Source organism: Myotis davidii, unplaced genomic scaffold (genome assembly GCF_000327345.1).
Source record: "Myotis davidii unplaced genomic scaffold, ASM32734v1 scaffold199, whole genome shotgun sequence".
Taxonomy (NCBI): domain Eukaryota; kingdom Metazoa; phylum Chordata; class Mammalia; order Chiroptera; family Vespertilionidae; genus Myotis; species Myotis davidii.
The window spans coordinates 4,224,109-4,230,003 of record NW_006290680.1 but is presented as its reverse complement, the minus strand read 5'-3'; the positions used below and the strand labels follow the sequence as shown (position 1 = coordinate 4,230,003).

General features: G+C 50.3%; 1 pseudogene; it reads left to right on the top strand.

Annotated features, from left to right (window-relative positions):
• LOC102768446 overlaps positions 1-3,787 on the top strand; it is a 28,170-nt pseudogene extending 24,383 nt beyond the window's left edge.
• The last annotated feature ends 2,108 nt before the right edge of the window (positions 3,788-5,895 follow it).

Sequence of the window (5,895 nt, the reverse complement as noted above, 5' to 3'; positions counted from 1 at the left end):
GAAATATAAATCTTTGTTTTACTATGGTTGCAAATATCAAAAAATTTCTATATGTGACACGGCACCAGAGTTAAGTTAGGGTTTTTCAAAATGCTGACATGCCAAGCTCAAAAGGTTCGCCACCATTGATCTACACAAAAGCCTACAAGGAGGCTGTTTATTCAAAATTTACTAAAATTGGAAGCATTGAAGAGGACTGGCAACAAGGGAATGGATAAATACACTTCAGGAAGTACAATAATGTCTTATTCACTACTATCCCATCTAATAAAGGGGGAATGTGCTAATTGACCCTCACGCTGTCGCAAACATGATGGTCCCCACAGCCAAAAAGGAGGGAATAAGCTAATTGAGTGCCATGCCCTCAAAGGTGGTGGTGCCCACATCCACAAGATGGCTAGCTGGGGAGGGCAGTTGTGGGCAATCAGGCCAGCAGGGGAGGGCAGTTAGGGGCAACCTGGCTAACAGGGGAGGGCAGTGCGGGGTGACCAGGCCTGTAGGGGATAGCAGTTGGGGGGACCAGGCCTGAAAGGGAGGGCAGTGGGGGGGACCAGGCCTTGAGGGGAGGGTAGTTAGGGCAGACCAGGCTGGGAGGGGAGGGTAGTTGGGGGTGATATGGCCAGCAGGGGAGCTCTGTGTGTGACAGGGGGCGGGGCCACAACCTCCCTATCTGCCCTGCTCTGTTCGTGATAGGGGAAGGCACCCCAAACCCTGATCGGCCCTGCTCTGTGTGTGACAGGGGGGGGCGCATGTTTCTCTTTTATTAGATAGGATTATTTTGCTACAATTATTTTAGGACTAGAGGCCCAGTGCACAAAATTCGTGCATGGGGTGGGTTTGGGGGGTGGGATCAGGCCTAAGCCAGCAATCAGACATGCCCCGTAGTCTGGGGCTCTCGCAGTCTGGGACCCCTCACTCCTTACTGCCCACCTGCAGTGGAGGTGGGAGAGGCCCCCGCCACTGCCACTGCACTGCCAGCCGTGACCCAGACTTCTGGCTGAGCGGTGCTCACCCTGTGGGAGCACACTGACCAACAGGGGACAGCTCTTGCTTTGAGCGTCCGCCCCCTGGTGGTCAGTGTGCGTCACAGTTCTGCCATGCGGTCAATTTGCATATTACGGTTTTATTATATAGAATTTTGTGTTGTGTGCAACTGATCCTAGGCCTGTCTGATAAAGTTGACATCCCTCCCTTCTACTCAGCTATCCTAGAAGATCAGAATCAGCAGAGACCTTAGTTATTCTGGAGTCCACAGGGCCAGGGGCAAAATCTGGACCACATATACCTAGATAGGTTACCCCATGAGCTAGGTATGGATGTGGGTTATCCCTAAGCTAGGTATATATGTGGATTATCCTGTGAGTTAGGTATATATGTGGGTTATCCTATGAGTTAGGTATATATGTGAATTATCCTATGAATTAGGCATGTCTATGTGTTAACCTATGAGCTTGGTATTATATGTGTTATCCCCACTTAACAGATGAGGAATTTGAGGCTCAGAGAACTGGTCCCAGGTCACAGACTCCCAACTGTCCGCATTCCATGCTTACTCTGTCAGCATTTGCGTCTGCAACCCTTGATTTCCCAACCACTTGCCAGGAGGTTTGCAGAGGAAAACAACAGAACAAGGAGGAAGACATACTTGCTGACCTTTGTCATATTGTAGCACATCGGTGGCGCTGACTCCCTGCTGCACCAGGAGCAAACCAACTGGAGAGCGGGGGTTTTCTTCACACGCTTGGTGCCCGGTGCAGGGGCAGCCGTGGGAGCTGTGTGCTGAGGGAATGAAGTGACCCACATTTAGGTGGTGCAAACTCAGGGGCGCTGCCTGCCCAGGGCTCTGCCCGCAGACCTGGCCACTGTCCGACCTTCCGTGCTTTCTCCTGGATACTGACAGAGGTCAAGAGTACAGGCGCTCCTGCTTCATCTCTCACTAGCCTTGACCACTTTGAGCCTTGGTTTCTTCACCAGGGAATGGGGCTGATCATGGTGCCTCACAGGGCTGCTGGAAGGACTAGATAAGATTATGCAACTCCCTTCTCCTGGCAACCAACTTGAGCAGTAGTAGCTGTTACTGTGACACATACTCTGTATGCGTGTGTGGGGTGGGGACGGAATAATTTGCTCGTGTCTTAAAATCCTTTTCCTTATGCATCGACTTGCCCTCCCTTGACCCAACGCAGCCGGAGCCCTGCACAGGACTGGACACAGGTCACGCTCAGGTGAAGGCTTCCCATATATCTCAGGAGCTGGGGGCCAATGACCTGATCCTTCATCCCAACAACACATAACAAGCGCCTGCTCTCCGCCAGGCCTGGGTCAGGACTGGAGATCAGGGATCATCGGACCCTGTCTTATCTTTGAAGACCATCTACTGACTGGCACGGTTAGACAAGGGACATGACTCTCCGATACACAGAAGATGATGGCACTAGATTTTTTTTAGGAAGGATTATGTGAGAGTTAGAATTCCTGTGTTAGAATCTGAGAATGTGTCTCTCCCGTCTTCACCTGTGAATGATGCTGTGTGGATGATGCATTGGAAAGCATCTCTCTCCATTCCTCCTCCAACTCTGTAGATATTGGCCCACTGTGTACTGGTTGGAGAAGTTCAAGACCCGCCTGTGTCACCCAGGGTCCTGGCAGGAACCAGGGGACGCACTCAAACTGAGTAATTGAGGAGAGTTGAATAAAGGACTTATTTACAGTGGTCAAATGGATAAGATCTGGGGATCTCACGTACCACATGGTGACTGGTATAGTTGGTTGATAACACTTTTGTATAATTAAAATTTGCTAAGAGCAGAACTGAAGTGTTTTTATCTCCTCCCAAAAGAGGTAAATATGTGAGGTGATGGGTATGTTAACTCGATGGGGAAATCCTTCCGCAATGTACACACATGCCAAGTCATCACATTGTAGTTGAGCTCCATGCAGCTCAACAAGGGGTTCTCCTACGGGCTTTCAGCAAGGTCAAGAACTGGCTCCTGTCCAAACAGGACCCGCAGGAGGAGGCGGAGCTCTGCAGCTGGATGGAGGGACTCACGGGTCTGTCTGTGGGTCCCAACTTCCGGAAGGGTCTGAAGGATGGAATGATCCTATGCACACTCGTGAGTAAGCTCCCACCCAACTCAGCCCCCACGATCAACCGCTCCATGCAGCCTGGCACCAGCTAGTAAACCTCTCCAGCTTCATCTAGACCACGGTCAGCTCCGGCACGAACTCCGTGGACCTGTTCAAGCTCAGGACCTTGAGAGCAGAAACATGAAGCAGGTGCGGTGTCTCGTCTGGCTCTGCAGAGTGGCGTGGACATCGGCATCAAGTGCTCGGAGAAGCAGCGATGGAACACCGATGACGCCACCATGAAGGCGGGCCAGTGCGTCACTGGGCTCCAGATGGGCACCAACAGTGTGCCAGCCGGTCAGGAAGACAGCATATGGCACGAGAAGACATCTGTGTGACCCAAGAACCATAGCCTGCCACCCATGGGCCATGCTTCCTCAGCCTGCAAATGGGCACCAACAAGTGTGCCAGCAGATGGGCATGATGGCTCCCAGGGCCCACGGGCACATTTGTGACGCCAAGCTGGGGACCAACAACTGTGACAACTCCTCCTGTCTCTGCAGATGGGCTACATGCAGGGTGCCAACCAGAAGAGCCAGGTCTCTGGCCTGGGCTGGCAGGTATACGACCCCAAGTGCTTCCCACGAGGCCCAGTGCTGACGGAGCCGGCAACTGCCCGAGCCCAGGGAAGGCCCTGGAATACCACCCTGCAAGCTACTGAGGTCCCCCTTGCAGGGTGTCTCCCCATATTATTGCCCATCTGGGATTTGGGGTTTTCTGTGTTTTCATCTTGTTTCTGTATGTGTTCAAGTGCTTGCAGCTGAGGGTCTGCGACGGCCAGCCCAGGCATGTGGGGTAGGAGTCACTGCCACGCACACCCAGGCAGCAGACTTCCCAGCAGCCTCCGGGGGAAGCTGTTTGGGGAAGAGGCCCATGGCGGGAGGGGAACTGGCCCCAAGCTTTCAGTTGCTTTGTTCTCTTTCCTTTTCTCTGCTTATCAGCTTGTGGTTTCTGTACCCACAGAAGTTTCAGGCAATTTTAACAAAAGTTCAGTAGAACCTCATTTGTCGAACTTAATTCTGTTCGAAAACTGAATAATTTTTTCCCATTAAAATAATGTAAATCGAATGAATCCGTTCCAGGCATCCGAGTGAATCCGTTCTAGGCCCCCTGTTTCAACCTTTCACATATACAGTACATGCCTATTGTACTGTTTAATCTATAAATAAACACGTACAAACAAAAAGGACATGAAATGAAAATTTAACAAAAAGGAAAGGAAATGTTCAGTACAAAGTGAAAACTTAACAATAATTATAAGCAGCAGCAAAAGCAAAAAAACACGAAAATATTCACAGCACATATCCTGAGATTTTAGCAGTGGTAAACTGGCTCATATTCGCGGTTCTCTCCTTTGTTTGTCACCTGAGAGATGGGTGACTGATCATGCGGCATCAGCATGAAAAGGTTGTCAGGTTGAGAAGTGTTCAAGGTGGGAGACGTTGGAGTAATGAGATTCCACTGTGATTGGGGCGGGGATGGGGGACATTAACCAGCACTCCTATTATCTACTGCTGCCTAACAGCCTATCCCAAGACTTAATGACTTCAATTAACAGCCGTTCTATGACATTATATCTGCAGGTCAGGAATGTGGGGTGGGGTCAGGCGGCTGCTGTTCTGGTCCAACATGGCTTCGCTAACGCGTCTGGTCTCTTGGTGGGGGCGGCGGGAGGGCCGCGCTCAGCTGGGCAGCCCAGGGAGGGACTGCATGTGGATTCTCCAGTGGGGACTTCTCACATTGAGACTCAGCGTTCCCAGAGAGAATGTTCGAGAGGCCCCAGTGGAAGCGGCAAGGCTTCTTATGACCTAGACTCAAAGTCCAGAAATGTCAGGCTCACCACAGTCTATCAGGCAAACAAGTTACCCTCCCAGCCCAGGTAGAACAGGAGGAAGATTAGACTCCCTGTCACAGTGGAAGGAATAGCAAAGAACACGTGTCACCTTGAATGAACCAGCATGTCATCCAGGTTGGCCAGGGTGTGAGGACTGTGCTGAAAAGTGAAGGGACTGATGTTGGAGAGGAACTTGAATGTCATGGCAGGGGCTGGGGAGGCAGCAATAAGGTAGAGAATGAAGGTTCTAGAGCAGGGGTGGGCAACCTTTTTGTGAGTGCATGCCAAAACCAGCAAAATCTCTGACTCAAAATTCTTCTGTGTGCCAACCCTAGGTTTTTGAGAACATGTTACGCCTACTTGATATCTCTGAAGGTGGACGTATGTGAAGAACCTTAACAAAATTCATCGCTGAGAACAAAGATTCACAAGCGTATGTGGATGAAACCACAACACTGGTCGGATCTAGGAAGGCAGGGAGAGTTAAGGCAGAGGCATAGAAATTGTTCTTGCCCTCTCTCGTCAATCCATGTCTATGGTCTTTAAGATAACTCATTACGTAAAATTATTTATTTATCTACGATGCACCTACACTGAATTTATCTGAAAAATAAAAAAGTCGATATTAAGAAAAAAATTGTAAATGGAAGATTACAAGAGAGGGTTTCGCATGCCAGCAAAAGTTACTGGCGTGCCAGGGGTTGCCCACCCTGTTCTAGAGTCAGGTTCAAATGCAAATGCCAGCTGCCACTTGCAGCACAGGTACCACGCAGGCTGCTCTTTTCTCGGAGCCTCAGTGTTCTCGCCTGTAAAATGAGATCACGTCCTACTTTCCCACTCACGATATTGCGGTAAAGAAGAAATGGGATGGTGCTTATAAAGGGCTTCTCAGAGTACCTGCTCCAGGCATGTCTCAGTGAGTAGCGCTGTATGGT